The 15,205-nt window shown below is 46.8% G+C and overlaps 1 pseudogene; it reads left to right on the forward strand.

The window, feature by feature from the left end:
- Positions 1–14,573, forward strand: part of LOC128408985 (von Willebrand factor A domain-containing protein 7-like) — a 45,159-nt pseudogene extending 30,586 nt beyond the window's left edge.
- The last annotated feature ends 632 nt before the right edge of the window (positions 14,574–15,205 follow it).

Genomic DNA, 15,205 nt, shown 5'->3' on the forward strand with positions numbered 1-15,205 from the left:
AAACTAAACTGACTTTCTGCATTTTTGTTGCAGGCTCAAATTACACTGTGTCCCTGAGGCTGATGGAAGATACTAAAGGTGCTAGGATCCAGCGCCTGGTCCCTATCTCTGGATCAGGGAAGCCCATAGATTCCATCTCTTTGAAACAAGCCTTTGATGCCCTTGAAAGCCCCTGGGCAATTGCCCCCATTTCCTTAGATAACCCAGTAAGTTCTCTCTCCCATGTTTTTAGCTAAAGCAGGGATGGGGAAATCCCTAAACGGCCTCAGCCCAGTATACCTGAAGGAGCGTCTCCACCTCCATCGTTCTGCCCAGACACTGAGGTCCAGCGCCGAGGGCCTTCTGGTGGTTCCCTCACTGAGAGAAGCCAAGTTCCAGGGAACCAGGCAGAGGGCCTTCTCGGTAGTGGCGCCTGCCCTGTGGAACGCCCTCCAACCAGATGTCAAAGAGAAAAACAACTACCAGACTTTTAGAAGACATCTGAAGGCAGCCCTGTTTAGGGAAGCTTTTAATGTTTAATAGATTATTGTATTTTAGTGTTTTGTTGGAAGCCGCCCAGAGTGGCTGGGGAAACCCAGCCAGATGGGCGGGGTATAAATAATTATTTTTTATTATTATTATTATTATTATTATTATTATTATTATTATTATTATTATCATTATTAATCTCCAACCCAGGGTCTGATCACAGCCCTCCAGGCCTGAAGTGCTTTGCCAAGGCAACACTGCTACAGACATTGACAGGAGCGCTGACTTGGGCTCCAGGTTATGGGCGCCCAATGGTGCCCATGACGTAACGTGGCATCATGACGTCGTGACGCCATGTTGCATTGGCAGCGTGGCGATGCTTCCAGGGCCTCATTTCCGAGACCTCTCACACCACTTCTGGTTTCTACCATGTTTGGAGGGTCTCAGATGTCACTTCTGAGACGTTGCCAAGTCTCGGAGGTCATGTCCCAGGCCTTGCAAGACCTCCAATGTGACTTCCAGTTTCTACCAGAAGTTGTGTTCTGAGGCTTTGAAGGCCTCAGACGTCGTCTGGGAGGTTGTGTCGGGGGTCTGACGCGACTTCCAGTAGAAACTGGAAGTCGTGTTGGAGTCCCGCATTGTGGGCACCCACCCAAAAAAAATTCTGGGTGCCCTGGCACCCAGGGCTCCCTAGACCTAGCGCCTACGGACACTGAAATTTGACAGTTGGAAGGTTCAGTTCTTGGCAACCCTGAAATCATTCACTGTGAGGATATGTGACTGTCTTGAGATGTTTTCAGATGTCTTTGAGACAAGGTGGTGTAATGGTTAAAGCGTTGGACTAGGACCTGGGAGACCAGGGTTCATGATCCCTGCTCAGCTGTGAAACTCACTGGGTGACCTGGAGCATTCTCTCTCAACCTAACTGACCTCACAGGGTTGTTGTGAGGGTAAAATAGGATAGGTGATTGATTTGCTTTTTCTTATTTATTTTCTGCCATTTCCTGCTCCCATCAGCCCCAGCCAACATGGCTCCAAAGTCAAGGGTAAGGGGAGATGTAGTCCAAGAACTTCTGGAAGGCCACAGATTCCACAGCTGTGCTGTAAAAGATCCATAGCAATTGTTCTTTCTCCATTATCTTTTAGACTACCCTGCTGACTGTGGAAGGCCTGTCTCCAGGGAACCTTCCCTTTTCACGAGTCACCAGCTATCCCATCAGCACAGAGTCCGTGCAGATTGTGCCCCTGCCAAACCAAGAGAGTGAGTGTGGTTCTCTCCCCCCTTTTCCATTGTGATGGAACAAGCCGGTAGCAGATAGAATGTGGTAACACTGGAGAAGCATCACAGGACCTATAATAAAGCAAAATAGATCCAAAGCAATCTGCAACATGCAGACACCCCAGGTGCTTCCTCGCAGCTACTACCGGTGGTGGTGTTTCCTTGCCGCAACCAACACCCAAATGCTGATAGCTGTCTACATTACTATTGCAGATATTAATATTGTACAGAATTGAAGCAGTAGGATGTATAAAAACTGACTGCTCTTTGAATAAAAATGGTCCAGGCCCATAAATATGATTCAGAAGCTTTACTAGAAGAACTTGCTTCAAAACAAACAAAAGAACAAATAACAATACATTCAGGTTAGTTGTGTAATATCACGTGCACGTCCAGCATAGGTTCCGCCTTCTTAGAAAAATGAAATAATTCCAAACAGACCTAAAACCAGAAGTCTGTCTCTCACCACACAGACTCCATAAGCCCGGAGCTGTTTTCTCTTCGGGAGACCACATCCTTTGTTCTCTGTGGCTTCCAGAGAAAAACTCAATGGCCAACTCCCCAAAGTGGCGATTTGCAACTGAATACATCTCTCACATGATCTAAAATTAAACACCAAGTGAGAGCTAACAGAGAACATCAACAGTTAGGCTCTCAGAGAGCTCTTCTTAGCTTCAATATTGCCCAATGGGATTTTCCAGCTGTGAGAATGGGCAATAGGTCGTGCCTCAAGCTCAGTGGAAATTTCCAAACAAAGAGGCCACTAAAACACAAAAGAAGGAAGTTCCCCATATAAGGCAATGAGATAAAGGAAGAGTGTAGATTGGTCTATGTATTAGAGATGTGCTAAATCATGATAGGTAGATTGTAAGCCAAGCCTCTAAGGAGGGGCGGCAGCAATAGGGACAAAAGTTGGAACCAGAGGCTTGCTCGGGGCTCTTCGTGCTTACGGAGGGCCCGCTCTTGCAATTGCGTGAACAATAAAAGGGTTATCCTTATACTGAGTCCTTTGTCCTGTTCTTTCACCACGTTTCAATATCTCACAAATCTTGGCGCCCGAACGTGGGGCTCCCGACGGATTGCGCAGCGACCCTTGGCAACCGGGTGGGCGCCACTCCGCTTCTTCGGAGTAGCCCGGCCCTGGCGCCGCTTGTGACAGTCTACGGGGGCTGATAGACGGGACTCCGGTATAAGAGGACAAAAGCCTAGGCTGGAAAACAGGTCGCGGTCGGGGACCGTGAGCACCCAGCGGGGACGCCCGCCTGTTCACTAGTCGCGTGAAGCGGCGCTGGACGGAATTGGGTGAGTAAATAGTGGGACCTGGGAAGGGACGGGGGTGAGAGACTCGTCTCTTGTGTATGAAAGAGAGGTTCCATACGGACGCGTGAGTGTGGATCAGGACCTAGTCCTGACGGGAGGATTAGCTTGCGGTTCCGTTGTCCCGCGAGGGAAACGGCCAGGCGATTCCATGTGGATCTGTGAGAAAGTGAACACGAGACATTGTAATTATGGGAAAAGGACAGAGCAAATGTAGAAAGGGATCTAATGGAGGGAAACAGGATCCGATCGATCCAAATAGTCCTCTGGGTCAGGTGTTATTGGAATGGAATGAAGATGAAGTGAAGCAATATACCAGGGGATTATCAAAGGTGAAGATGATTAATTTTTGTAGGGTGGTATGGCCTACGTATCCAATAGGTCCCGAGGGAGGTTATAATTGGGACCCAGAGGGGGAGACTGATGTATATTGGATGAAACAATTGCGGTGTTATCTAACTAAGCAGAAAAGGGAGGATGAGAAATCCTATTTGGAAGTCTGGTTCCATGTTAAATTTTTCGGACCAGACCCTCCCCCGACCAAACAATTCCCAGTTAGAACAAAGGGGGAAGATTCGGAGGATGAACAGAAGCCAGCTCCCTTTTCCCCCCCGGCTCGACCAGTTACCCCTCCCCCTCAACCCCCTGTGACTGAGGTAATACTGAATCAGGGTCAGTCCCAACCTGACCCTAATTCAGATCAGAGAGACACTGGCCGAGAGCCATGATGGGAGAGCTTGGCGGGTGGACAACTCACACCAACCGCTCCGCCCCCCTATCCGGGATTAAAGAGAGAGTTAGCCCAATTGAAACGGGACGTCGAAAATCTACCCTTTTATGGTTCTAGATTTGGGGTAGATAATACATCGCCAATACAGAATTTCCCCCTTCGTGAGACTCCTGGGGGCATCAATGCGCAAGGAAACCCGGTTATGGTATACGTAGTGAGCCCCATTAAACCCTCGGAACTTAGAGAATTAAAACAGACTCTACCCAAGCTACATGAGAACAGTCAGGAGGTAGCTAACCTCCTGCAGATGTGGATGGGACCCCACTTGTACACTTATACCGAACTGATGTACATTTTGGGACACCTTTTCACGCCAGAGGAAAGAGTGTTGATCAGAGGGGCTGCCATGCGATATTGGGACGCTAGACAAGTGGTAAACGCAGGGCAAAATCCGGTGGCGGGGGAGGCGAAATTCCCACTAGCTGACCCAAACTGGGACCCAAATAATCAGGACCATAGGACAAATTTACAGGACTTAAAAGAGATGATAATAGAGGGAATCAAACAGGCTGTTCCGCAGAGCACAAATCTGACAAAGGCCTTTGAGGTAAACCAACAAAAGGAGGAGTCTCCGGGAGATTTTGTCCAGAGGATCAGGGAACATTTAACTAAATATTCAGGCGTTACGCCGGAGTCACCAGCCTTTGACAACCTGCTAAAAATGCAGTTCGTGACAAAGGCTTGGCCGGACATTCAAAAGAAATTGCAGAAAACAAATTGGCAGGACGCCACTACCCCAGAATTGGTAAGAATTGCACAACAAGTCTATGTTAATAGGGACGCGGTAAAGAGCAAACAGAAATGCCAGATGATGGCAGCCACTCTCCAGAAGGCGTGGGAAGGTCCCTTTCAGGTCCTGTTGGCTACCGAATCTGCCATACGGACTCACGAACACGGATGGACGCACTACCACCGGGTGAAAAGGGCCCCGCCTGAGAGTTGGACGGCAACGCCAAGCCTAGACAATCCACTGAAGGTGAAACTAACCAAGTCAGGGACCAGGAGCCAGGGAAAAGATTTGGGACAGTAATGTGTATATTCTGCACCTGCAAGTGTCTTTTTGAATGTTGCTGTTGCTCCCATTGTGAGGGCTGTGTCTGCTGTGTTCACTGTACTAGGGAATGTACAATAGTGTATATAGAGGACATAATAATTCAATATTGTAGAGTCACCCTAGAAACTGTTCATTGTGAATTGCTAGAGACCCCCACCGTAACCCAGGCCCTAGAATATCTTAGAAAGAGAACACCCCCAGAATGAATTGGGTAGAGAAATGGGGACTGACCGTCTTGATGTTGAGCATAGTCCGGGGCGAATCACCACAGTGTGCTGAATGCATCCAGACCACCAGGACGGGAAATAAGATCACGAGAACTTTAATGTATTATAATGTAGCCCCGGATTGTACTACAACATTAAATCCATGTGTATACAATCAAACCCAATATTATAGATGTAGAACTAAAGAAAATAAGACAGAATGTTATGAACCATTGGCAGTAGGGCCTATCACGTCAACCATTTATGTGTATGGGTACAAAGGGGGAACCGCAAACAAGCAGGGAGGAAAGAGAAATATGTTCTCTATAGCTCAAGATAGACAGGGATACATAGCCCATAACATAACTAGAGGAGGAGAGGCAGTTTATGTATGCTTTGATGCCTGCACTGCCATAGCCAAGGGACAAGGACCAAATAATCAAGCAGGAGTAACTTGTGGCTCACATGGGTGGGAGCAATCATATCTCCAAGAGAGAAAATATTTGTTTCAACAGATAAGGGGGACCAATGTAGGAGCGGGAGGGGGAACTTGGAGCTATTGGTATACAGAAGGGATTAATTTAGACCCTAAGTATCGGGGGCCCTGGGGAATCAATATTACCAGGAAAGGGGCATCTACGGATTGTAAGACTGGAAGCTGTAATCCCATTTGCCTATGGGCAAAGGAATCCGCATCTACCACTCCAAAATACATATATCTGGGGCTAGGCATAGAAGGTCAGGGAACGGACCCCTACGGTTATCTTATTGTTAAGATACATACTACTAAAGCTAGTAAAAGACCCATGTCTGTTTATGAGGATTTTGAGGAGGAGATACAGCAACTGAATCATCTTCCCCTCCCACCCAAAGCTCATAATATGTTTCTAAGTCTAGCAGAAACAATTGCAAAGGAACTCACAGTAAGGAATTGTTTTGTATGCGGGGGTACTAACATGGGGGATCAATGGCCTTGGGTGGCTCACGAAGTAAGTTACAATGAAGTATATAAAAATCAAAAGAATTTCACATACCAACACTTGGGGAATGAGATATGGCAAATCTCTAATCAGCTAGTTGGGACTGAATGTTTTATGAGAAATGATACAAATGGAACATGGGTAGGGAACACACCCTGTCTGGGACAGTGGAATAATAGACAATGGTGGGCCTCAGATAACTCTTCCAGAAAATGGCCCTCGCCTTTAGCCAACATGATTAATATGACCTTTTTACAGGACCCCCAAAACACCACTTTAGAATGGACAACCCCTGATGGGTTCTATTGGGCATGCGGGTCCTACGCGTACAACCGGCTCCCTTTGAATTGGATAGGGTCCTGCGTATTAGCCACCTTACGACCTAGCTTTTTCCTGCTTCCACTAAAAGTAAAATCCAAACTAGGGATGCCAGTCTATGATGAAATAGGGCCAAGAAAAAGACGTGGCATTCGTATAGGAACATGGCAAGATACCGAATGGCCCCCAGAAAGAATAATACAGTATTACGGACCAGCAACTTGGGCTAATGATGGAACGGCGGGGTCATTTGGGCGAGACCCAATTTATTTGTTGAACCGAATAATACGTTTACAGGCTGTAGTGGAAATAATTACTAATGAAACTGCTTCTGCTCTAACCAAGCTAGCAAAAGAAAGCGCTAAAAGCCGAACTTATATTATGCAAAACAGGCTGGCTTTAGATTATTTGTTGGCAAAAGAAGGAGGAATTTGTGGGAAGTTTAATTTGACTAATTGCTGTATTGAAATAGATGATAGTGGACGAGTAGTAAAAGATATAGCCGACCGCATGATTAAGTTGGCTCACGTGCCCGTACAAACATGGGATGGGTTAAACTTTAAGGATATGTTTGGATCATGGTTCCCCAAGTTGCCAGGATTACAGGCGATAGTAGCCCTTATTGGGCTTATAGCTGCAGGATGTGTATTAATTCCATGTATATTGCCGATTTTTGTAAGGACAATCAATAATTCTCTTTCTCTATTGACACAGAGACATGTTCAAACTCAGTTAATGTCCATGCGGTATCTCCCAATACCAACAGAGGATGAGAAGAAAGAAGGAGGGGATCATTGGGAGCTATTGTGTGAGTTTGAGGCAAGATACAAGAAGAGGGGGGGATTGTGAGAATGGGCAATAGGTCGTGCCTCAAGCTCAGTGGAAATTTCCAAACAAAGAGGCCACTAAAACACAAAAGAAGGAAGTTCCCCATATAAGGCAATGAGATAAAGGAAGAGTGTAGATTGGTCTATGTATTAGAGATGTGCTAAATCATGATAGGTAGATTGTAAGCCAAGCCTCTAAGGAGGGGCGGCAGCAATAGGGACAAAAGTTGGAACCAGAGGCTTGCTCGGGGCTCTTCGTGCTTACGGAGGGCCCGCTCTTGCAATTGCGTGAACAATAAAAGGGTTATCCTTATACTGAGTCCTTTGTCCTGTTCTTTCACCACGTTTCAATATCTCACACAGCTAAACCTTCAGCAATATACATATAGGCATTTTCCATTTCAATGTCAATTATACCATTATACTTAACAATTACGAACATGTCTTCCTTTGTCTCCAGATGCAATCTTGCCTGGTGAGAGCCTGGCGGTCTCTGTCATGGTGGTGAACAGTGGGCAAGCGGCTTCATTCTCTTTTGAAGTCTGGGATGACCAGGGTCTCCTGAGCAGCTTTACACCACCCAAAAAATTCCTAAACCCAGGAGAGAGCGTCCTACTCAACGCAACCTTCACAGCAGCTTTAGGGAGTGACAGCTTTACCTCCAGGTAGGATGGCATTGCCCAATTGGTAGGAATGAGAGTCTAGAGTGGTCTGGGAGATGATAGGAGTGGACGTCTGGAGTGAGGAGAGAGAGGAGGTGTCAGGTTTTGAGAGTTCTCTGGGTAGGAAGCACCCCTCGAAAGACTTGGAATTACTTCACTTGGTACCAATTATAAGCTGCCTTATACTACGGTTGCCATATATCAAAGTGAAAATCCGGACACGAAAGTTGTTGAGCTTGCTTTGGGAGGGGGCAAGTTGTTGCCGTTTTTATGACTATGTCTTGCTCCAGGAGGTTACCATTGAAGCTGCTGTTGAAAGGGAGGAGGGGAATCTCTATTTTAGCAGTGGCTGCAGTGGATTCCCCCCCCCTTTTTTTATTGATAGTCTGTCCCAGTGCTGTTCTTTGAACCTCTGAAAACCACAGGTACAATGATCAGTGCAGGGCTGCACATCATTTTGAACCTCTGAAAACCAGGAGCCTGGGGCTGTTTGCAAAAGGGCTTTCAAACAGCCCTGCACTGCACGTTGAAGTCCCAACTATCGGTGCTTCAAAGCACAGCATCACCTGAACAGCACAATTACATCAAGTGACAGGTGGGAGACCCCACCCACCTGTCCAATTTGGTCCACCAGGGTGGGGAGAAAAAGAGATAAGGCCCACTAGCCAGAAAAGGTTTGCCAGCCCTTATCTAGATGAATATTGTCTACACCAGGGGTTCCTAAACTGGCCTGTGGATCACAAGTTGCTTCATTCAGCTGTCCCGTGGAATGTCCACATTAAATATACATATTGATTTCTAATTGTGTTCTTAATGCTCCTTTTCTTTCTACCATTGAATTTTATTGTATTACAATATAAAAAAGAAAAGAAGCAATAGAAATACAATGAAAAAGCATCTAGCACATTACATTTCAACTGCTACAGGAGGCAGAAAAATCGTTAAGTGGTCCACCAACATCCTCACAATTTTAAAGCGGTAAATGTACACAAATGTTCTGGGAGCCACTAGTCTACATTAAAGCTCTTGAAGGTTTCAGACAGTGGACATTCACAGCCCTAAGAAGGGGGAGCAGAGGAAGCTGGTACCAAGAGTCCAATGTTTTCTGAGCAAAGAATTAGGAATTGGTGGATCCAGATGACATACTAGTAAGATACGATGATGCAGCACAGCTAAACTGAATTGCTGAGGGCAACAAAGTATAGATGCTAGACTGTCCCTTCTCATCTATACCCCCCCCCCCGAATATACGCAGTTCATAATCACTGGATGTTCTTTCAGCACTGCAACGTTCACAGCTCAAAGCTCAGCAGCTCAAAACTACTTGAAACTGCCCATCACGGTTGTTCCTGAAACTGCCCTGGTGAGTTTTCACTCCACATTGATTTTTCATGGCCACTGCTAATATTCATATACTGAATCCCAACTGAAGGAACACTCCATTAATCACTGTGCCATCAGTGTGGTGTAGTGGTTAAGAGCAGTGGACTCGTAATCTGGTGAATCAGGTTCGCGTCCCCGCTCCTCCACATGCAGCTGCTGGGTGACCTTGGGCTAGTCCCACTTCTCTGAAGTCTCTCAGCCTCACTCACCCCACAGAGTGTTTGTTGTGGGGGGGGAGGAAATTGTTAGCTGCTTTGAGACTCCTTAAAGGTAAAGGTAAAGGTACCCCTGCCCATCCGGGCCAGTCGTGACTGACTCTAGGGTTGCACGCTCATCTCGCTCAAGAGGCCGGGAGCCGGCGCTGTCCGAAGACACTTCCAGGTCACGTGGCCAGCGTGACGAAGCTGCATCTGGCGAGCCAGCACCAGCGCCGCACACGGAAATGCTGTTTACCTTCCCGCTATAAAGCGGTCCCTATTTATCTACTTGCACTTAGGGGTGCTTTCGAACTGCTAGGTTGGCAGGAGCTGGGACCGAACGATGGGAGCTCACCCCGTCGCGGGGATTCAAACCTGCCGACCTTACAATCAGCAAGTCCTAAGCACTGAGGTGTTACCCACAGCGCCACCCGCATCCCTTTGAGATTCCTTAGGGTAGTGATAAAGCGGGATATCAAATCCAAACTCTTCCTCTTCTTAACGTTATCTGTTCATTCTCTACCAGGCCCCGTTCATGGTGCTAGTTTATCTGAAATCTTGGCTCAGAAAAGTATTATCTGAACACAATTCTTGGCTCAGAAAAGTATTTAATGTATATTTGGAGATGAGGTATGTTTAGAAATGAATGCACTGAGATAAAATATAGATGAACATCTATGTGTTTCCGTACAAATTTCCATTGTTGTTTGGAAAACCCTTCGTGTGGAAATTGGGCTTGGCAGATTGATGAATGAACAGCATTTGAAACTGACGAAAACGGATTGAGTCTCTAGCTCAGGGTTGCCAACATAGTGCCCTTCTGATTTTGTGGGCTACAATTCCCATCACCCACAGCCAGCATGGCCAATAGTGAGGAGTTATGGGAGCTGCAGTCAAAAATATCTGAAGAGTACCATGCTAGATAAAATTAAGCACCTGCCCTAGTTGATGGTGGCATTTACTGGTGGATAAAGGTAAAGGGACCCCTGACAATTAGGTCCAGTCGCGGATGACTCTGGGGTTGTGGCACTCATCTTGCTTTACTGGCCGAGGGAGCCGGCGTACAGCTTCCGGGTCATGTGGCCAGCATGACTAAGCCACTTTTGGCAAACCAGAGCAGCGCACAGAAACGCCATTTACCTTCCCGCCAGAGCAGTACCTATTTATCTCCTTGCACTTTGACGTGCTTTCGAACTGCTAGGTTGGCAGGAGCAGGGACCGAGCAACGGGAGCTCACCCCGTCACAGGGATTCGAACCGCTAACCTTCGAACCGCAAGCCCTAGGCTCTGTGGTTTAACCCACAGCGCCACCCTTACTGGTGGATACTCTTTGGTATTTACTAACCAACATATTCTCTACCCAAACAGGAAACAGACCAGATCTCACCAAACCACGTCCTCCTAGACTTTAACATGCCTTGTGCAGGTGGCATTCAGCACAGAACTACCTGCTCTCAGCACCTTTGGTACTTGAGCTTTGCTGCTAAGGATGCTCAAAGTGCTGTCACTGTCCGCGCCACACCAGAGGGAACTCAGCTATCTTGCAACCCACAAGGGGCTGGTGGCAGCAAGGAGGTCATTTGTCACTATCGGTATGTATGTCCAGGGGGCTCCTCCTGATGACCTGTTAATACAGCATTTCCCATCCTGATTCACTTTGATGTTAGATTATTGAGCCTTTACATATTTGCTTTGAAGGAGGAGGCCCCATTCGTGTTCCCTGAGGATAAAGGTAAAGGTAAAGGGACCCCTGACCATTAGGTCCAGTCGTGGCCGACTCTGGGGTTGCGGCGCTCATCTCACTTTATTGGCCGAGGGAGCCGGTGTACAGCTTCTGGGTCATGTGGCCAGCATGACTAAGCCGCTTCTGGCGAACCAGAGCAGCGCACGGAAACGCCGTTTACCTTCCCACCAGAGCGGTACCTATTTGTCTACTTGCACTTTGACGTGCTTTCGAACTGCTAGGTTGGCAGGAGCAGGGACCGAGCAACGGGAGCTCACCCCGTCGCAGGGATTCGAACTGCCGACCTTCTGATCTGCAAGTCCTAGGCTCTGTGGTTTAGCCCACAGCGATACCTTCAGTTTATTTCCTACGCAGATAACCCCCAAATGAAGGGGAAGGGGGGGGACCAAACAAGCCACTTGCAGAACGTTTTATGTGAAAAATCTCTTCTGCTTATGTAGTGTCAGAGAGCACACACTAAAGCAGGGTCCTAGAGAGCAGGGAGTGATTCTCTGGTCCTCCTACTAACAGGACTGATGGTGAGGAACAGGGACAGAAGACAACTGGATTTGAGGTCCCAGCACTCCAGACCATAATCAGGTGGTCTCCTTAACCAATTACGCACCAGTGTCTTAAAAGACAGGGCCTTTTAAGTGTTGGCTCCCTGCTAATGGAATGTCCTCCCCTAAAGAGGTCACCTGGCTCCTTAGGTTCCAGGTACAAACAGGCTTTTGGATCTCAATTTAAGCATGATGTGATGTGAAACTGGCCACATTTGGTGTTTGCTTTTTAGTGGAGAGAGACTCAAGGCTCACCCACACTTAACGCTTGCCCCATGATTTCTAGGCACGCGTCTGAGAGGTTGTTCCCTCATCCCCCCACTTTCCCCCAGGAAAACCTGCTGTTTACTGCTGAATCAGAACAAACATCAGTCGGGTTTTCTGTGGAGAAACAGAAGAGTGGATGAGCCTTCATTCCATTCATTCTTTTTCACTTTTATTATTCTCAGAGTTTATTCTGTGTTGCAGAATTTTAAGCATTTGGGGAACTTGTTCTGCATTTTAGCATTTTCTAAGTTGCTTTGGGATATTTTGTGTAAAAAGCAATGAATGGATAATAATAATAATAATAATAATAATAATAATAATAATGGCACAATCTTCCATTGTCTCCCAAGACAGACGGATGCAAACAACAAACCAACGGCCTCAGTTTGTTCTCATGGGAAGCTACCAGAGGTTCAACCCATGACAGGAACAACTACTGGCCATGATTCCCATCATATGTGAACACAACAAAATCAGCACAAAAGACAATCTACATACACAGTTTTTTTCTTAGGTTGTCAGATGTTGAGGAAGTGCAACAGATCTCTAGCTGCCCAACAGCGCCCTCTTGAGCTTAATTTGGGGAAACTGAACAGCAATGATACATACAGAGGTACTCTGGTTATGAACTTAATTCGTTCCGGAGGTCCGTTCTTAACCTGCAACCGTTCTTAACCTAAGGTACCACTTTAGCTAATGGGGCCTCCTGCTGCCGCCGTGCGATGTCAAATCAAATTTTATTAAACGGTCACAGACCAGATTAACTCGTACAGCTAGTCAGCAAAGCATAACACCGGAAAAAACAAAGGACAATTTCAATACAGATTAGGCCATAACAGCAATTTAAAATTAGACAGCATAAATAAAATGTCTGTTCTCACCCTGAAGCAAAGTTCTTAACCTGAGGTACTACTTCTGGGTCAGCGGAGTCTATAACCCGAAGTGTTTGTAACCCGAGGTACCACTGTATTGAGTATTGTCCTGTTATCCACAAAGCTCATTGGGAGAGGGGAAAGATTTTCTCCCTCCAGTTGTTTCCAGGGCTCCAACCTCTTATCCCCCCCCCATGCTAGTTAACATAGAGAGAGCCACTGTGGTGTAGTGGTTAAGAGCGGTGGACTCGTAATCTGGTGAACTGGGTTCGCTTCCCCGCTCCTCCACATGCAGCTGCTGGGTGACCTTGGGCCAGTCACACTTCTCTGAAGGCTCTCAGCCCCACTCACCTCACAGAGTGTTTGTTGTCGGGGAGGAAGGGAAAGGAGAATATTAGCCCCTTTTCAGACTCCTTCGGGTAGTGATAAAGCAGGATATCAATTCCAAACTCCTCTTCTTCTATCAATTCACTTCCATGCAGGAGAAGAGGCTATCCACACACACCAGAAACAGTTGCAGAGTGTATACAGCTATCACATTCCTCCCACAATCACAAATTTTCCTCCCAACCCATGTAAACTGAAAAAGTTTTTTGGGGGGAGGGGGTGCTTTTAAAGCTAAATGCAGCTGTGCAGATGTAGATTGAAAAGCAAGGGTCCAACCCCCCCCAAAAAAATGGAGATGTCCAGGCAGAGGACAGAATGGAGGCTCAAACTCCCTCTCCCCCCCACCCCCAATTCACTCCCTCCCACCCAAGACTAGAGAGAGGGGAGGGAGAGAAGGACAGGTGTCCAATGGGTTCTGCAGAAGAGTAAGAATAGCTTGAGACTGGTTCACATGGAAATCCAGTGAAAGAACAAAGTGTTCAGTAAAAAATAAATAAACCAAAAGAAGTCGTCATAAAAGTAACCAGATGCCCCTGCTGCAAACTAATGTTTTATTCTGTAATATGTTCTTGACACAATTATATCTGTGTCCTCCTTTTCAGGTCCAATTGCTGCACTCCTTATGCAGAGGTTCTGATCAGTGATGAAAACGGAAACACAGATACTTTAACTGTAGACTGCAGACAGACGCATCCTGCAGCAGCCTAGAAAAACGGACAACACTCCCAGGCCCCTTGCTCCCCGCTTTTTGCAACCCCCTTTGTACCCCCATTTTCACCTTCGTCTCGTTTTTTCCTCCCTCCCACCTTTCCGCCCTGCTTTTTGCAACTCTCCCTTGCACACACATTCCCCGTTTCCATCCTCGCCCCCCTCACGTTCTGCAACACACACACACACACCACAATCATAAACGCCACTGTGCCTTTGAGACGAACAGACTCAAGCAAGCAGGTCAGCTTAGAGAAGGTTAAGTTCGGCTGGTGGGCGTTGTACGTATACGGGTGTTTGCTTGTTAATAATGTTATGTACTGAAGTTCTCACCCTGGGCCAGCAGGGGGATACTGTAGATAGTTATGCAAATGAAGGATTGAAAGTGACGTTCAGTGATTGGATAGTTTTAGAAAGTTGCTACAGTAACGTTGTACTGGAGCTCTATATAAGCAGGCAGACTGAGCCCTTCAGTCAGTTCTGGCCTCTGAATAGACTGGAGCTGTTTGAAGAATTGCTGTGTTGTCTGATATGTTCACCCACAACTTAACAAATAAAACACCTGTTCTAAACGACTACATTGAATCTGGAACTTCATGTTGAAGGCAATACATAGCGCCAGGAGTAAAATGCATTGCATGGAGGTACTGTGGGGTATTTAAGGGCTCTGCGTCCATCATCTCCCTCACACAAGGCAGCTAAGGAAAGGAAGAGAGAGACGTTTGAGTATAGCAAGAAGGGAGGAACAATGAAAGGGCATGATAGTGGCTGTTAGTACAGTCAAACCTCGGTTGTCAAACGTAATCCGTTCCAGAAGCCTGTTCAGCTTCCAAAATGTTTGACAACCGAGACGTGGCTTCTGATTGGCTGCAGGAGCTTCCTGCACTCAAGCAGAAGCAGTCTCCGAAGTTCAGCTTTCGAAAAACGTTCAAAAACCGGAGCATTTACTTTCGGGTTTTCGGCGTTCAGGAACTGAAATGTTCCAAAACTGAGGCGTTTGGGATCCGAGGTTTGACTGTACAGTGGTACCTCAGGTTAAGTACTTAATTCGTTCCGGAGGTCCGTTCTTAACCTGAAACTGTTCTTAACCTGAAGCACCACTTTAGCTAATGGGGCCTCCTGCTGCTGCCGCACCGCTGGAGCCCGATTTCTGTTCTTATCCTGAAGCAAAGTTCTTAACCTGAAGCACTATTTCTGGGTTAGCGGA

The sequence above is a fragment of the Podarcis raffonei genome, chromosome 2, assembly GCF_027172205.1.
Source record: "Podarcis raffonei isolate rPodRaf1 chromosome 2, rPodRaf1.pri, whole genome shotgun sequence".
NCBI lineage: Eukaryota > Metazoa > Chordata > Lepidosauria > Squamata > Lacertidae > Podarcis > Podarcis raffonei.